Below are 18,702 nucleotides of genomic sequence, written 5' to 3' on the forward strand. Positions count from 1 at the left end.
ATTAATATACTGTCGTTATCCTAAAAAGTGGGAAGACGATTGGTCGTAAAAAAAAGGTGACAAACAAGACTGAGATGATGACTGAATGTCATAGAAAATTCTGGGGGGGTGACACTTGTATTGAGAGGACCAAAAAGTGTAACTGTTTTTTATGTGGATGCTACCTTTCCACAAAGTCCCGTGAAAACCAGTGGTGCAGTATTATAGCAATCCTGTGAACTAACACACATACCAGTGAGTGACAAACAATACTGTCACGTGCTTTCATGCTTGGCGGAGGTACCAAAGCCATCAAGTCTGAATATGTTAATAATGTTCTGGAAGCAAATTAACTTTTAGGTTCTCTTTCCAAAGAGCCATCTCTGGGACAGGATTTAAAATTCATTATGTGCACAGATATACAAATCCACACAGAACACACAGATAAAGTCTGGAAATTTTTCATTTTGTGTGTCTGTCTACATGTGCTTGTGTCTGCGAACTCTCCAAACAAAAGCTGGCATCTCCCATGGTTTTGCACAAATGTTTGTCTAACATAAACCACCCTATAGGAGCATCTAATTAGGGGGCGTCAGGCTGCATGTGGCTGAGGAATCGCAGCCAACTGTCAGCCAATTCAGATCGCTCCCAATCAGTCTGGTAGGGGAGGGGGGTCCAGTCGGTGGAAGATCCAGTGGATGGTGGAGAGGGGGGGCAATTAAGAGCCTAATGCGCAACCACCCGTGGGCCAGCCATGCATGGTGATCCTTGAACCCCTCCCTGTTACGTGCGAGTGTCCTATGGCACTTTTGGGGTAATTAGGCTCCCGAATGCAACAGTGGAGCGCCCTAGTCGCTTAACTGACACATGCAGAAGAGCATGCTGGGAAAGGTGTCATTACCAAGAGACGTTTGGTATCTACTATAGTAGTAGGCGTGTCTCAATTAATCGCTGGGTGCGTCGTCTACTGACTAAATAAATGCCTCCCCTTAAAAAAGCGTCTGTTCGAGAACCGCTGTTCATAATATTTAAACTTATTAAAACACACTTTTCAAACACATTGTAAATGTATTTGAACAAAAAAAGGCATAGAATATAAGAAATGAAAGCGAAATGGAGGAAAATATTGTACAAATTGCAGTGTCTGTGTGTTAGATATGCACCTTTAAGAGTCCCTATGGGGTGACATGTGACTTCAGCGAATCTGCGTGTGAGTGTCTAGGTGTGAGCTGTGAGCAACAGCAGTTCCTGGTGACAACAGGGTGTGAGAAGTGACTGTGAGGTGTTCCGATTTTCCCCTTTTCCCTTACAAAGAAGAACTGCCCCACCTATGTTTTGGCCCTGATACTACCTCCTAAGCAAAGAAATGATCGCATTGCATTTTTTTAACACTCGTTCTGTGTCTTTGCCTTTCAAGCAAAACAGCTTTCACACAAAGGACCTTATTGCTTTTCCCCCTCAAAAAAAAGTAACAGGTGATTCCAATAGGTAGTTTTAACTACAGTATGTTTACTACAGTAACTTTTCCACTACGCTCTACAGTTCAGTTTGGTTAATAAGAGTGAAGAAATAAAATGATCAAAATAATAATAATACTTAAAAAAAAGTGAGCCAGTGTAGTCATTCTTTAAGAAAATATAATGGAAAAAAACAGGCCAGTTTCACACCTAAGGACAATTTAGAGTCTTCAGTGAACTTAACATGCACGTTTTTGGAATGTGGGAGGAAGTTGCCAGAGAGTTCCCAGAGATAACCCACACAGTACACAAGAAGGCGAATGTGCTAACCAGTATGCGACCTGGCTATTATTATTTATATAAAACAACCCAAGAAGACTGTTGAAGAGAAAGAGATGATAAACGAATGCACATAGACATCGTCTCACAATTACCTGCACTTTGTTATTAATAGGAACCTAGAATATAATAACTGTTGCATGAAAGGCAGTTACACATTCCATTGGCATACTAACACAAAAAGGCCTCTTCTCAAATAGCCGCAGTCTTCACATGAACACTTCTCTGCTGTTGAAAAGCTAAACAACCCCCTGGCCGCTATTTGAGGAAATATGATAAGCGGGGCATGATCGGCTGGAATGCCACCGTGGTTGGAAATCCAAAGAAAGGTCACAGTGACCCAGCATGGGTCAGTGTCATCCTCATTAAAAAAAAAAACTCGCTCTAATTAACTGTTAGAGGGGAGGAGGAGATGTTCTCGACCGCAGAACTCTTGCTTTCAAGACCGAGTCAGGAATTAGGGTACATGAATCACAGCGAATACAACTTGAAAGGGGCAAAGAGAGTGCATGAAAGGTAGCAGTGGAGAATAAGTGAGGTGTTTCTAAACCAGCTCCCCTGATGTTGCTGATTAGTGCATGAAAACTACAAGAGGAATGCACTGTTTCTTTTGTTGTTTTTTTCCTTCCCCCTTGCTTAAAAACCCACGATTCACTTTGCATAAACAACAACAACAATAGCAAGGCAGGTTCTTCAGTAGAAGGCACACAATGAGCTCAAGGGCTGCTCATAACATCTCATTATAGATAATGAGCGCTGTGTGTTTACAATGTGTAGCTCCATAGAGCTTGCAGTGTTTACCCGTCCCCTCCTCTCAATGGAGATCACTCAGCACACACACACACAACCACACACACACACACACACACACACGCACACAAAACAAAAGAGGATTTGTTTCGCCAAGGGCTGTGTTGCTTCCCATCTGGATCACAGGGATCCATCGAGTTAGCACGAGCAGCCCCCGTTCAACTGAAATGCCGTCTATCAAATTGGATTACGAAACCAAATGAGGAGATTGGATCCGTGTTTTAAATGTGGAGACTGAAACCTCTTGATAAATCAGTAAGTGCAATAAAAACAATGTAAAGTCATGTTTTCCTTGGGTTCCGTCCCATTCCGATTGAGTCAGTTGTAGTGAAGTGCACTAAAAAGCAAACCATAGTCTACGGTAGACTGTAAGTAATGACCAATGATTAATTTACCTAAACGTGATAGTATTAAGCGGCACGGTGGCCGACTGGTTAGAGCGTCAGCCTCACAGTTCTGAGGTGCGGGGTTCAATCCCCGTCCCCGCCTGTGTGGAGTTTGCATGTTCTCCCCGTGCCTGCGTGGGTTTTCTCCGGGCACTCCGGTTTCCTCCCACATCCCAAAAACATGCATTAATTGGAGACTCTAAATTGCCCGTAGGCATGACTGTGATTGCGAATGGTTGTTTGTTTCTATGTGCCCTGCGATTGGCTGGCAACCAGTTCAGGGTGTACCCTGCCTCCTGCCCGATGACAGCTGGGATAGGCTCCAGCATGCCCGCGACCCTAGTGAGGAGAAGCGGCTCAGAAAATGGATGGATAGATGGGTGATAGTATTATCAGAAATTGCTGGCAATATAATTGATGTCTATGTTGCTGTCTGACAAAAAAAATGGTATCTCCACTTTATGAATGACAAATAAAAACAGGTGAATAAGGCTATAGTATGAACACACACAGTACCTCCTCTTCTCACCTCACCTTCTTCATACACTTTGTTTTGAAAACTCTCAACAAGAACTAATCATGCAAATGCAGAGTATTTCTTTCGTTGCCATGACGACCGTGGGCAGAGCTAGGGTGTTGGGACTCAGTGTTGCCAACTTCTCTGACCCATATTGTTACCATTTTTTTACAACAGTGACTAGCATTAAAGCTAGTGACTTTTGGTGGTTTTATTGAAGAATACTGGATCAACCCCCAGCCAGAATGCAAATGTGCAAATGAATGGCTTTGTGTGAAGCCCCAATGGCAAATATACCCATATACCTCCAACCATTTATGTATATTTTTTCAACAGTGGATATGGGTTACTTCCCGCTACAAGTATGCTTTAGATTTTCTTTTTTTTCTGCTAAGTGCCAACATTGTGCTAGGTAATGGTTGGCTGTATGCTGTCTTGCTGATGGGTTACGGTGCCAAACAGATGGCTTAAAACGGCAAAACAATCATCCTTTATTCATGTTGGTGACTCTTTAAATAAAATAGTATTTTGACACAGAGGTTGAGCTAAATTGTTCATTGTCATGGTAACGAAAGCACTTGTGAATTGACCCTGCAGTAGAGGTGACCAGTGGCCAGGGCTGCACCCTTAAAATTGGCTAAAAGCAAAGGGAAAATGTCTCGGAATTCTGGATCCTTGGAGTATTTTGACTAAAGCAAAAATTTACATTGTCTCGTTTGAGATTTTAATCTGATTATCTGACTGTGCTGTCAAAACCAGGAATAAAGCTAATCTATCTCGCCTTCATGTTGCTAAACAGGTAGGAAAACACAACAGGAAAAACAATTTAAGGCAAACACATTTTCCAGAACGTTACATCTCTGTCGGTACAACACATACCTGACTGAGTGCATGGCACGCCCATCCACTAATTAAGCAAAAGAACAGATTATCAACACGTAAAATCCGTGAGCGGAAAGCTGCAGGAGAGTCCTGCATGGTGCGTTCCCCTCTTAATCATTTTTAAAGGAAGCGTGACATTTGGGAGGCTGATTGAGTCTTACCACCCGCACGTGCTAATCTCTCATTCAAATACCTACGCAAATTTGTGGTAGTGTGGCACAAGCGAGGCAATGGAACATTCAGGCATTTAATAGCGTTTTATTTACAAAAGCGGTCCCTGTCGGGCACAATCTGTGCCAGCGCTGCCAAAACCATGCCAGACACTTGAACGCATCATATCATACTGGCACGCTAGAAAGGGAACAGATTTAGCATCATAGTGAGATGATAGTTGATAGATAACATGTAGAGAAATAACATAATCTTGCAGCAATCATGCTTCAGATGAAAGCTGCCAGTCAGGATGATTTCCCCAATTGTAGTCCACTTGAGACAAATAAACATCTTTTTTCCTCATCAGAAAACAACAGCAAGCCGTGACGGCAGTGTGAAATTTAACACCCCAAATGCCTGGGCCCCTTTGTGTCGCAAGCAATCGTCCAAAATGCTGGCTCTGATGTAACTGTGCATCTAATTATCTGAATGCGCAAAGCCGCAACAGCAATGTCCCACATCAGTGAGTTATAAAGGCACAGGCGAATAAATTTCACCTCTACTGTTGTGTCTCAGATGTGCCAATTTGGTTGAAAAGCAGTGTGAATTGGGCCTGTTTCTCATTTAAAGTGTCATTCAAAGTAAGACTGACTGTTTTGTTGTTTTTGTCTTTTACTATTACCAGTGGCCAGCTTCTCTTTACACGTATAGGAGAGTCTCTTCATGTTTCTTTTTTTCAGATTTTATCTATTTGTACTATATCCTATGGAAAAAAAACGTATTTAAAATCCAGAACTTTAATTGTGAAACTAAACAGCTGTTTGGCGAATTACAAAATTAAACATGAGTTTCATGTGCAAAACTCAGCATTCATAGGTTGTGCAATTACTCAAACCATGTCAAACATAAAAAGACAGCCTCACACTCTTATTTTGGGTATTTTATTCTGTCGTTCCCCTTAAAGAACTACAATTAAATGCAAAAGTCCATTAGAGCAGAGAAATGCAGACAACATCAAGCCCTCGCTTTCCACAACATGATTAAAACAAACAAACAACAAAACAAGAAGCTACCGGCATCACTTTCAATGAGTGCTTCGCTTTTCAAACTGCTTTGGTGTCCTGCTAAATTAGCATATGAGAGGCTATTTCCAAGTCTGAAAAAAAAAAAAAATGTGTGAATTTTTTTTTAACCAGAGTTCAGTCCCGTCCATCGCAGCACTGTAACAAAATAAAAAGGCTGCCTTTTAACTTGTTGCACGCAATTAAGCGCCGGCGAAAGAGACAGTCGGAGCAGTTTAACATTTCATAGGGGCTGTAATTATTCTTTAACTGTTGGGAAAGTGGCATCCCCCAGGAGCCAATTACTTCAAAAGCACTCATCACACACAAGATATATACAAACAAATCCTTCAAGCACAAAGTAAATGTTTAAACATTAAAAGGGATGAGCGGGGAAGAGGATGGAGGGATGGCATAGCAATCAGTTTTGGTGGGAGCTAATTACTAATAAGATCAGCAACCCCGTTGTGTTAGATAATTATGACACCAACTCTCACCTCAAACAACACACAGGGGCCCACTGCATGGCTGCCCTGCTATAGCTACAGTATGTTAGTTGGTAGAAGGTGAAGGGGAGGAGGGGAGGTGGGTGTTGGGTCAATTGGACTGCATAGGAGGGACGTAACAGTTATTGGACATGAACTAAACATTAATCTTACAATTACAGATTTGACATGATTTGCAAAAATATTGAGGAACCTGGAATGGAAAAAAAACAACATTCTTAATCCTGTTTTTTTGGCACAAGTTGTTCATAAAATTAAAATAAAATATGATATAATTCTGACAAGGTGAGGTTTAGGGGAATGCATATATTGTCATTAGAAGTGGGCGACCAACATCAATTCCGTCCTCAAAAAGGCCCAGCAGAGGATGTACTTCCTGCGGCTTCTGAGGAAGCACGGCCTGCCACAGGAGCTGCTGAGGCAGTTCTACACAGTGGTCATCGAATCAGTCCTGTGTTCTTCCATCACAGTCTGGTTTAGTGCTGCTACAAAAAAGTACAAACTCCGACTGCAACGGACAATCAAAATTGCTGAAAGGATTGTCAATACCCCCATACCTACCCTTGAGGACTTGCACGATGCCAGAACTAAGACAAGAGCGTGCAAAATCCTCTCGGACCCTCCGCGTCCCGGTCACCGGCTCTTCCAGCTCCTTCCCTCAGGTAGGCGCTACTGATCAATGCAAACGAGAACGAGCAGACATTCCAACAGCTTCTTCCCTCTTGCGATCAACTTCTTAAACACCTAACCTCCAATTCCATTACAACATGCTGGCAATTTTCTGACTTAAGTTCATTGTCACATTTCTGTGGGGCCAATTATATATTACTCGTGCACTCACTGTAGTAGTCTCGCCATGCTGCACTATTTGCATATCTGTTGTTGACCAATACTGAATACTCATGCCAGAGTAGCATCTGCACCACTTGCACACTGACTGAGGAGTATCTGCAACATTTGCACAATCAACATTGTCCCAGATTATCGCGCTACTCGTCACTTTAAACCGCATACACTCCTTGAAGTCTCGGCGCCCTTTGCACAATGGTCATTGCACCGGACTATTGCAGTATTAGTCATTCGAACTGCTCTAAGTGCTAGAGGACTCTGCATCTTTTTGCACAGTTGTCAAAAAAAATAAATAATAATAAATGTACCGGCATTACCAGATAACTATTAACCCTTTATTGCTCAGTGACTGTTTTTTGTCAATGTCTTTATGTCTCAAAAGTGTTCTCTGTCAAATGACTGTCTGTTGTCGTTCTAGTGTCAAATGACTGTCTGTTGTCGTACTAGAGTGGCACCAACTACCGGAGACAAATTCCTTGGCAAATAAAGATGATTCTGATTCTGAAAAGCATAAATCGTTATTCTAGAGCTGGGCATAATTTTGAGGGTCATAAAATACATCCGTAATAAGAACTGTAGACCAATTTTTTGCAATGATTTATGAAGGTCTCCTGCAACCGCGAGGACCCCAGTGTTGGAAAAACAACAACGTTCATTATCCCACCTTTTTGACACATGGCCTAACCCATGGGTCAAGTCACACCATTGTCATAACATAGCAATTAAAATAGCTCATATTTTTGATGAAGTGAGGGTGAGGGGAGTTAGAGTGTACTTTTTTTAATAAAATCAATGCTAATGAACAGCATAAATGGAAATTATAGAATTGGCCACAGTAAAAAGTGTGGTTATTCCATCATGAAATCCATCTACGAGAATAATTGTGTAAATTTAAACCCTAAACAGTATATTGTTTGTGCATTTTATGAAGCCATAAATTGATATACAGTAGACAAACCTATTTAAACCAAAACGTAAAGTAAAACTGAATATCTGCTTCGTATTGCTCAGTATTGTCTATTGGTCTCTTTTTTATTTTAATAAAAAGGAAAACTTTATATATATATATATATATATATATATAAGTTATATAAAACTTATACACATATATATTACTGTACATTGTACAGTCACATATTGAGAACTATAAAAAAAACTCACCATCAACTAAAAAATGTTTCATAGTCAGTTTAAGTTGATTAGTGGAAGCTCTGTTATGTCAGTGCCAAATGGTAAGCATAGCTGCAGTATTAGCACGGACTGCATCCGGCTCGGAGGTAAATCTTAGCTGACAATTCTTAACATGATAAGTAATAATAAAAAACAATTTAAATAAAACATGACAGAAATCACTGTGTTAAAAATATTTTTTAAAATACAAAACAATCTCATGCATTTTCAATCCATCCATCCATTTTCTAAATGCAGGTGGCTGGTGCAAATGCCAGCTGTCCTTCCGGGTACACTAGGGTCAGACTATTTTTTTTTACGATTGCTGAAACACAAATTTGGAAACAGGGCTCATTTTGTCAATACACTACGCACAATTCGCACAACTACACACACAAGAAGCACAACATCCCAGATGCTTTGCAAAATGAAGCACACTTGTTAAAACTACACACTATTGGGTTCGGGTGGGGACAGTGTGTCCCAATCGGAAGCTAATCATTGACGGGGGTCTCCTGCTCCGCAACAAAACAAATCCTGTCTATCTGTGCCGCCCGGTAGCGGTGGTTGGGGACCACTGCACAAAAGATGACAATATATCTAGAAATACATTGCTGTAAGGCAAACTTATCCTTACTTTGGTCAAGATCCACCATTCCACAAAGTTGTGTCAAAACTATGTTTTTCCTTAAATACATGCTCGGTACCCTGTGTAAATCTATTTAGAAGTAGAATAAAAGCATAAGAGTCAATATGAAGCTAAAGAGTGGATAATTCTCTCGTAGCGCAATCACATTAACCTCCACTTGCACTCTTACATGTGCTCGGCCCGTTGTCTGCTGTTTCTATCGACCTCTTCTTTAATGTGCGGCCGCAGCTAAATATGCGCTAATGCCCAGGCAACACCAGGCGGCCAATGATAGCATTGTAAATCTGCAAATGTAATTTATTCACCACTCAGGCGACCACTCGAGCTAAACGATTATGGCGAGCGAGTGAAGACTGCTCTGTATAAGATACATATTGATTGGCTTGAAGGATTTGAGTCAGTGATGGGGATGGGGCTACTTGAGCTAACTAAATTAACATTTTTTTAAAAATTATTATTATTGTTTTTATTTGTATAAACACTTTTTTTTTAATTCTGCATTATTTTCATGAAAATAATCATTTGGGGATTTAGGGCGTTTGATTGTCTTAATCAAATAAAATCTTAAAATAATAAAATTAAATACAACTAAATATTCCTTGAAATTCCCTTAAATATTAATTGAATACATTGATCAATTCATATAGATTAAAATAAAATTAAATACAATAAATTAAATAATAAAATACACCATAATTCCCAAAATGTGTGGGTTGTTGCTACAGTTGTCACAAAGTAAAATATGATGAACTAACATCTTGTAAAATGTAATACAATACAATAAAGTACATTAAAAATAAAATAAAACATGCCAAAATTCCTCCAAACTGGGGGAAAAATGGTCACTGGTATTTGGATTCCATCCATCCATCCATTCATCCATTTTCTGACCGCTTCTCCTCACTAGGATCGCGGGCGTGCTGGAGCCTATCCCAGTTATCTTCGGGTGAGAGGCCGGGTACACCCTGAACTGGTCGCCAGCCAATCGCAGGGCACATAGAAACAAACAACCATTCACACTCACATTCACACCTACGGGAAATTCCATAAATACAAAATAAAATTAAAATTCTATAATTATATTGCTATAAAAAATTATACCACAATAACATAAAACAAATATATAAACAAGAACCTGTATTTCCACTTGTTATTAAATATTGTCAAAAAAACTATTAAAAAATAAATGAATAGAATATGCCAGAATCCAGAAAAAAAGGGGAAATTGGGGTCTTTGGGTATACTATTGTCATAATAATCATGAGTAAACTAAGATAAAATAAAGCATGTACGTATCCCAAAATTATCGGTTTTGGTATGCATAGTGCACCCTTGTCACATTGCCTGGACTTTCTCCTCATTAAAATGCCACCATTACCATTTGTTATTACCCTGCACTTAAAGCTGTGTGTCCCTTTGTGCACCAAGGCTGGGTTTCCATTGCCAAATGCTCGCTTAACACTGAATAAGCACATGTTAGCCAATAAATTAGCAGTAGCAGCATATAAACAAGACTGTGTGGTTGTTGATCAGAAACAAAGCTGTCTCCAAATCCCATTTGGGCAGAGAGGCGGCCCCGATATGGAAAGTTACCAAAAATAGTGCTAATACTGCTAATAGGATGTTCCACTCTAAATAGGAGGCTCATGTTAATACCCAGATTTCCATTCACGGCTGAAAATTGTAGTTTGAAATTACACTTTAATGCTGGAGATTTTTAATAATCGTATATAAAAAAAAAAAGAAATCCTTCAGACCAACACACACACACACACACACACAAAAAAAATATATACTTCTGAACAGAGCTGCAGCCTTCCTTTGTCAGCCAATTACTATGCAATCTCTTTCTTATGACTGAATAGCTCACTGTTAGCAAATAATGAAAAGGCAATTATGGCAAAGCTGTGTTCATATTACCCTCTTCATTTTATGCGGGCTGTAATTATTGTCAATCCTGGAGGCTTACTCTAGCATGTAAGAGGCAGCAGGGAAGAAAATGGAGAGGGCTGGTGCATGGCAAATTGGAAATGTCACAGCTACCTACTTTTTTATTTTTTGTATATATATCAGCGCGTGCGTGCATGTGTGTGTCCCAGCATGCACTGCAAACGCACGGAGGTGTCCATTAGCTCACACAAATTTACCACTGGGGTATTTTATTTACACATTAATGCCGAAACACATGCACACACACACACACACACACGCACACACACACAGGCGTAAAACCGGTGCACAAAACAATGTGTGTTTTGCAGACTCTTCACCTCAAGCTGTTGAGGCAGCAAATAAATAAATAAAAGGCGATATGAAGTGGATACAAACACACACAGACACATGCACACACACACCCACACACATTCCTTTTGTCTCCCCCCCACCTCCTTGAAAACAATGACTCCCCAAAGACCACCGGTTTTCTTCCCCTGCCAGCAAAGTGGTGGATATATTCCTTTTGCCTCGGCCCTCATTAGCTGTCTCCATGCTGTTCAATAATGGGGAGTGGCACATAAATGATTCCCTTTATAGAGTTTGATGTGGCACACTGAGAGGACCACAGCCTCCGTATGGACAGCACCCCCTCACACCTCCCACACGACGGATGGACTGGTGGGCTGGGGTGAGGTGGCTAGGCTTTAGGAGAGTGTGTGTTGTGTGTGTGCAAGTGTGAGTCTGCGAGTGAGTGAGTGACAAGCATCAAAAACGTTTGAATCGGTGTTGGCGTTCATTCTAATGGGTTAGCCATGACCCTTAACACACGCACGTACACGCGTGCGCGCACACACGCACGCACGCACACACACGTTTAATCAATGCTCATGGCTAAGTAGCATAAGCAAAGTCCATTAGCGCCGATAACCCACAATAGCACTGAGTTTTGTGATTAGGACCTTGATTTGGTGGAATTCTGAATTCTACCAAAATTAACCTGTAACTATGTCTCTGAAGTTGTACAAAACTTTAGTGGTCAGCGCAAAGGACGTCGTGCAAGACTTCCACTCAGTGAGCGTCCATCTGTATTTTGCATACTTTTTTTTTCTTAAGCCAAGTACTGTATTTTTTAAAGGTCCCAATTTGTAATTGAAAAATTTCTATAAAAAGTATCTCTAAAGTCACATAAAACATCAAAGGCCCTAACAGCGCTAAAGCTAAACTTCAGCACAGTAAGCACCTAAAGGATTAACTGCAATGTATTGTTTTTTTTTCTTTTTTTCTTTTTATGTTGTATATTATATGTGACCACAATTTTCAGTAAAACTATGTCTCCAAAGTTGTTGCACAAATCTTCAAAGGCCATCACGAATGATATCATCATGCGAGACTTCATCTCTGTGAGCATCTAACGCAGGAATAGAAATAAATTGGTTTCTTTAAAGGACCCATGCCCTCATTTTTTTTTTTAATAATCTTTGATGTCCTTTGGGTTGAAAATGAAAATGAAAACTCGGTGCCTCGCGCAATACTCTCTTTGCTCATGCGCATTTTGGTGACAATAACTACAAAAGCTTTATTTCATCCACGGTGACACTACAAATTATAAATAGTTAAGTATTGTTGCAAACGGCAACACATGTATCGTTTTATATATTGTATTTGCATGGCTTGGCAGCAGCCGCCCAGCTGGTCGCTCGCTCAAAACCCGGAAATGCACTTCCAGGACTGTGTGAAACCTATTTTACGAAGTCATTTTCCACGAAATGGGCTCAAACACAACACAATTCTGGTTGCGAACTGATTAGGAAATTCCCCCAAAATAAATTGAAGCTATTTATTCCTCAACTCATCTGAGTTTGACAGGTGATCCAAAGGTTTACACCTGACGCAACCACGTTGTCACTCAGCCATTTTTATTGAGATGAGTGGGCGTGAAGTAACCATGAAGTGGGCAGGTACTTAAATAATGAGTAACTGTCTACATCACAAACAAACAGAAGTCTGAGCTGGTTAATTTGCAAGCCTTATGCTGTTTATCGTCTTTTCCATTCAATCAACAAATCGCATAAATGTCAAACTTAAAATCAGGTCACTCATTTTGCCCTATGTTATGCATAAAACTGGAAAAAAAAAATTTGGATGGAACGGGGCGGCACGGTGGCCGACTGGTTAGCGCGTCAGCCTCACAGTTCTGAGGTGCGGGGTTCAATCCCCGTCCCCGCCTGTGTGGAGTTTGCATGTTCTCCCCGTGCCTGCGTGGGTTTTCTCCGGGCACTCCGGTTTCCTCCCACATCCCAAAAACATGCAATAATTGGAGACTCTAAATTGCCCGTAGGCATGACTGTGAGTGCGAATGGTTGTTAGTTTCTATGTGCCCTGCGATTGGCTGGCAACCAGTTCAGGGTGTACCCCGCCTCCTGCCCGATGACAGCTGGGATAGGCTCCAGCACGCCCGCGACCCTAGTGAGGAGAAGCGGCTCAGAAAATGGATGGATGGATGGAACGGAACCTCCAATCCCACCCGGCCAGTATTCATATTATCAAGAGCCTTATAATAGTTGTTGCAATACGTTTTTCCCCCCTAAAATTGGTATGGTTGGTATTGGTAATGTAATATAAAGTAATTTGTTTCATAAAATAATTAGTTAGCCAAATAAAATATTTTAAATATACTGTACATTTATTTAATTTAATATTTGGTTAATTATTTCTATTTAAATATGTCATGCAATTGAAAAATGAGAATGAGTTCTCATTTTATTATTAAAATTCACTACTTTACATATTTTATATACACATTTGACATTTTTAATTTGATGTTATTCATAAATGGTCTATGTGTTCGTTTTAAAAATCAAATGGGGCACTTTAGTGCAAAAGTTAGGCCGCACCTGATTTAAAGATTAAGCCCACTGTGTTTAAGTTTTTCTGTTTTTGTGTTTTTGTTTTTTAAACTCCAGAGGTTGTACAATTTATAATTTGAGCAACATTTCCTGGAAAAACAAAAGTCTCTCAAGTCTCACAAACTTCAACAGATTACACCGCATGCTCATTGAGCATTGAAAGGAAGAAGTCCACTGTATTTTGCTTCCTTACGCCAACCGCCTAATAACATGTACTGTACATATCAATTCCATTTTGAGTGTTTCACAAAAAAAAAAAAAAAAAGAATATTGGATGATCTAATCATCTTAACAGAGGTCTGATGTGAGCGCTTCTACTCATGTTGATTAACAGAAACGGGGTTAATGGTGTGTTCCCCTCCATCATGGCCACTGTTATTGGCAGTAGTCGTAATTGAACAGAGGATGTCCTTATCACGACAGCGAAACCCTCCCTCACGTGCGGCCTAACGTTTGCAAGTCGCCGAACAAACACGCTTTCCTGAGTCCATGAGGACCTTCACGTATAAATACCGTCTATTCTTTCCCTCCAGCATTTAATAAATGTTTCGGGATGTTTATTAATGTGCAAATGGGTGTGCACAGTGGCGCAGAGCTGTTTAAGGAGAAGAGATTCACAAATCAGTCGGCATAGAGCTCTAAGCCCGTGGCTCTTGTTCTCTCTCTCTCTCTCTCTCTCTCTCTCTCTCTCTCTCTCTCTCTCTCTCTCACTCTCTCTCTCACACACATACACTCTCACTCTCTCTTTTTCCACCAGTGGAACCGCTGGAAGTACTTAATCCTCTTTCCTCTCTCTGCCAATGTGTGCACATGAGAGTCCAATACCTGCTCCAGACAGTGTTTAGCCACTCTGTACGGCAACTCTAAAGCGGGGTATACATATACAGATCATTGGACCGAGTATGATTCAGCCTTTCATCAGAAAATGGACGATTATTGGTTTTCTCTAAAGATTATCGTGAGTAATTATCCTGGGGGCTTGGGGGTGTTAAGAGTGATTTTTCCTCTCTGATGTGCCGGAAAAAAAACAATCGGGGCCAAAAATCGTAAATGGTAAAATGTTCAATTGCTACAATCACAATTTCTTATGTGTGTGGTCTACATCGAGTTGGGCCGAGCCACGGACTCAAATCCTATACCCAAGGATTATCCCTCAAGATAATTTTTCAGACATCTGATACTCTGCCTTTGCTGACTAATATCGAAAGGGGGAAGGAAAAATGCTTACCACTGGCCAGATTATTGCTATGTGTATACACCACTTATGGTAAAAGTATTCCACGCATTCAAGTGTCTTCCTATGAATGCTAGTGGAATTAAAGTGGCAGCTTTCAGAAGCTGATACAAAAGCCTGGGAATGGAGGACGTACTTCTGAAGAGCAGAAAGACAAGTAGCTCACTTTATCTCATCTTTCAGGTGTGTTTTTTTCCCCTTCTGCCTTCCCGTCAATATTAGTTTGATCTACACGCGTGGAGTGGAACAGTTGATTGGCTTGATGTGGCATACAAAGGATCTTTTCATTTTATTCCATTTTCCTCTCTTTATTTTTGGGCTGATATTAACAAGCGTTTAAACTGACTGATCTCGATAAATAAAAAGAATGTGTTTCATGCTGTGTCTGTTTAACAGAATTTTGAGGGCAGTCAGGACCTCTGTGTCTGTAACCTCGCAATGATTGCTGATCGCGATAAATAGAAGCTGACGTTCCGCTGCTTTCTTGTCTGGTGGTGGTGGGGGTGGTGGGTAGTAAAGTCATGTTTCCCCCAAGTACAGTCCAGTTTGGCACCTTCTGTTATAGAAAGAAAAAAAACTCACAGTTCGCCAAAATAGATTAAGACGAGTAAACAGTAGGTATTTTGGTCCACTGCTCGTGCGCAAACTTCTCCTACTTTGAAAAGTGCCTTTTCCAGATTGCATGTTTGTGCTCCTTCCATAGATGTTCAATTGGGTTTAGATGAGGGATCATTGGAGGGCGCTTCAAAATAGTCTGATGTTTTGGGGTGTTTTAGCTGTGTGTTTTTGTTCTTCACCCATGACCTGTGGTTGAGAACAAGCTTTCTGACACTGGGCAGCATATTTAACTCCAGAATGCCTTGATGGTCTTGAGATTTCATTGTACCCTTGTACCCTAGTTTGCGTACCGAGCAAACAGGTTTGCAGATGATGCAGTAAACATGGGACTGCACTTCATCCTAGAACACCTAGACGGCGCGGGGACCTACGCGAGGATCCTGTTCGTGGACTTCAGCTCAACAACACAACCATCCCTGGACTCCTCTCCTCCGAGCTTCTCCAGCTCAGCGTCTCGCCTGCCATCTGCCAGTGGATTTACAGCTTCCTGACGGGCAGGACACAGCAGGTGAGGCGGGGGACACCACGTCATCTACACGCACCACCAGCACCGGAGCCCCCCAAGGTTGTGTCCTCTCTCCGCTGCTCTTCTCTCTCTTCACAAACGACTGCACCTCAACTCACTCAGTTGTCAAACTCCTGAACTTTGCAGACGACACCACAATCATCGGCCTCATCAAAGACGGTGACGAGTCTGCGTATCGACAGGAAGTGGAGCGGATGGAGCTGTGGTGCGGCCGACACAACCTGGAGCTGATCACACTCAAGACTGTAGAGATGATCGTGGACTTCAGGAGGCATCCTTCGCCACAGCTGTCCCTCACGCTATCCAACTGCCCTGTGTCGAGACCTTCAAATTCCTGGGAATTACAATCTCTCAGGACCTGAAGTGGGAGATCAACATCAACTCCATCCTCAAAAAGGGCCAGCGGAGGGTGTACTCCCTGCGGCTTCTGAGGAAGCACGGCCTGCCACAGGAACTGAGAAGGCAGTTCTACACAGCGGTCATCGAATCAGTCCTGTGTTCTTCCATCACAGTCTGGTTTGGTGCTGCTACAAAAAAGGACAAACTCCGACTGCAATGGACAATCAAAACTGCTGAAAAGATTGTCCCCTACCCACCCTTGAGGAATTAAGACAAGAGCATGCAAAATCCTCCTGGACCGTCCACATCCTGGTCACCAGCTCTTCCAGCTCCTTCCCTCAGGTAGGCACTACTGAACAATAAAAACTAAAAGAAGCAGACATTCCAACAGCTTCTTCCTACTTGCCATTAACTTTTTAAACAGTTAACTTACAATTCCATTGCAACATGCTCCCAGTTTTTTGTCTTGAGTTTGTTGTCACATTTCTGTCGGGCCAATTATACATATTCGTGCACTCACTTTAATAGTCGTGCCATGCTGCACTATTTGCATATCTGTTGTTAACCAATAATGGCCACTCATGTGCCTGAGTAGCATCTGCAACATTTGCACAATCAACATTGTCCCAGATTATCACACTACAAGTCACTTTAAACTGCATACATTTCTTGAAGTCTCGGCGCCCTTTGCACAATGTTCATTGCACCGGACTATTGTTCTATTAGTCATTTCAAACTGCTCTAATTGCTAGAGGAATCTGCATCTTTTTGGACAATTGTCAAAAAAAAATAAAAAAAAATAAATGTACCGGCATTACCAGATAACTATTAACCCATTAAAACATTTTTTTTTTAAGTACCGGCTTTACCACATTACTGGCAACCTTTTATTGCTCAGTGACTGTTTTTTGTTTTTGTTTTTATGTCTCAAAAGTATTCTCTGTCAATTGACTGTCCTATCTCTAAGGGAGAGCCCGGACACCCTGTGGAGGAAACTCATTTCTGCCGCTTGAATCTGGGATCTTGTTCTTTCGGTCACGGTTCTTTTGCCTTTCGGCTTAGCATCACTGCAGACGCTGCACCAATCCGCCTGTCGATCTCCCGTTCTCTTCTTCCCTTACTCGTGAACAAGACCCCAAGATACTTGAACTGCTCCACTTGGGGCAGGATCTCATCCCCGACCCGGAGAGGGCACGCCACCCTTTTCCGACTGAGGACCATGGTCTCAGATTTGGAGGTGCTGATTCTCATTCCAGCCGCTTCACACTCGGCTGCGAACTTCTCCAGTGAGAGTTGGAGATCACGGCCTGATGAACCCAACAGAACCATATCATCTGCAAAAAGCAGAAATGCAATACTGAGGCCACCAAACCGGACCCCCTCTATGCCTTGGCTGTGCCGTGAAATTCTGTCCATAAAAGTTATGAACAGAATCGGTGACAAAGGGCAGCCTTGGCGGAGTCTGACCCTCACCGGAAACGAGTCCGACTTACTGCCGGATATGCGGACCAAACTCTGACTCCGGTCGTACAGGGACCGAACAGACCGTCAGTTGAGAACCAGTTCTCATTCACAATGACAACCTGGCCAGGAGGCAGGCTGAGGAAGGCTTCATCTCCGTGAATAAGTTAAGAAAGGCGCTAAAGCTTTAAATTTGGACGGCCTTCATTAAAAGAGCTCCCCAGACTGCAATTCATCTCAGTTCTTTTTACTTTCCTCTCTTGAGGCCATAATGTACTGGCAGTCGGGAAGACAGAGGTTGTCACCAGAGAAGGGTTCATGTTTGAGGGAGACTGTCGAGAGGGTCTGTAACACCCCGGGGACAGGTGACAGACCTCTGGTTAATATATGTACGTCGGCTTGACAAAGTGCTAACGGGGCTAGTTTTTACAATGAATCTCGCTGTCCCAATCTGGCTGCCTTTTACCTTTAGTACATTTAGTGGCCTTTAATATTTTATCTTTGGGGTATTTTGATCAATTATCACAGACATGTTATTAAGGAACCTTGGAACGGGAAGCGGGACATTATGTAACCTTTAATGAAAAATTAACTGTATTTAACAATATTTCTAATTCCATCTTTTACTATGGAGGGGAAAAAAAGTGCGATTGGCTGGCGACCAGTTCAGGGTGTACCCCGCCTCTCGCCCGAAGATAGCTGGGATACTCTCCAGCACGCCCACGACCTTAGTGGTACAGAAAATGGATGGATGGATGGAAATAAAAGTTTGACCTTAGAGTTTCCACTGTGCCGGATGTGTCTTGGCTGGTCCAACAGTATTATAGACCACTAAAACAGGTGGTCAAGGGTTGCCATTAGAAAACTAAATGTTGCTCACCTCATTCTTCGCCAGTGAACTTTTATTTCAGCGTCAACTATGCAT

General features: G+C 41.7%; 1 long non-coding RNA gene across 3 annotated transcripts; it reads left to right on the forward strand.

Annotated features, from left to right (window-relative positions):
• The first annotated feature begins 2,708 nt into the window (after nt 1-2,708).
• On the forward strand, nt 2,709-18,334 carry LOC133466134 (uncharacterized). Of its 3 annotated transcripts, none has more exons than XR_009784855.1 (3): nt 2,709-2,840; nt 15,797-16,016; nt 16,104-18,334. It is a non-coding gene; the product is annotated as an uncharacterized LOC133466134 (long non-coding RNA). The 3 variants fall into 3 exon arrangements; XR_009784856.1 differs by lacking the exon at nt 2,709-2,840 and adding an exon at nt 14,410-14,557; XR_009784853.1 differs by lacking the exon at nt 2,709-2,840 and having other exon boundaries at nt 15,346-16,016; nt 16,104-16,658; nt 17,284-18,334.
• Nucleotides 18,335-18,702: the final 368 nt, after the last annotated feature.

Source organism: Phyllopteryx taeniolatus, chromosome 2 (assembly GCF_024500385.1).
Source record: "Phyllopteryx taeniolatus isolate TA_2022b chromosome 2, UOR_Ptae_1.2, whole genome shotgun sequence".
Classification (NCBI taxonomy): Eukaryota; Metazoa; Chordata; class Actinopteri; order Syngnathiformes; family Syngnathidae; genus Phyllopteryx; species Phyllopteryx taeniolatus.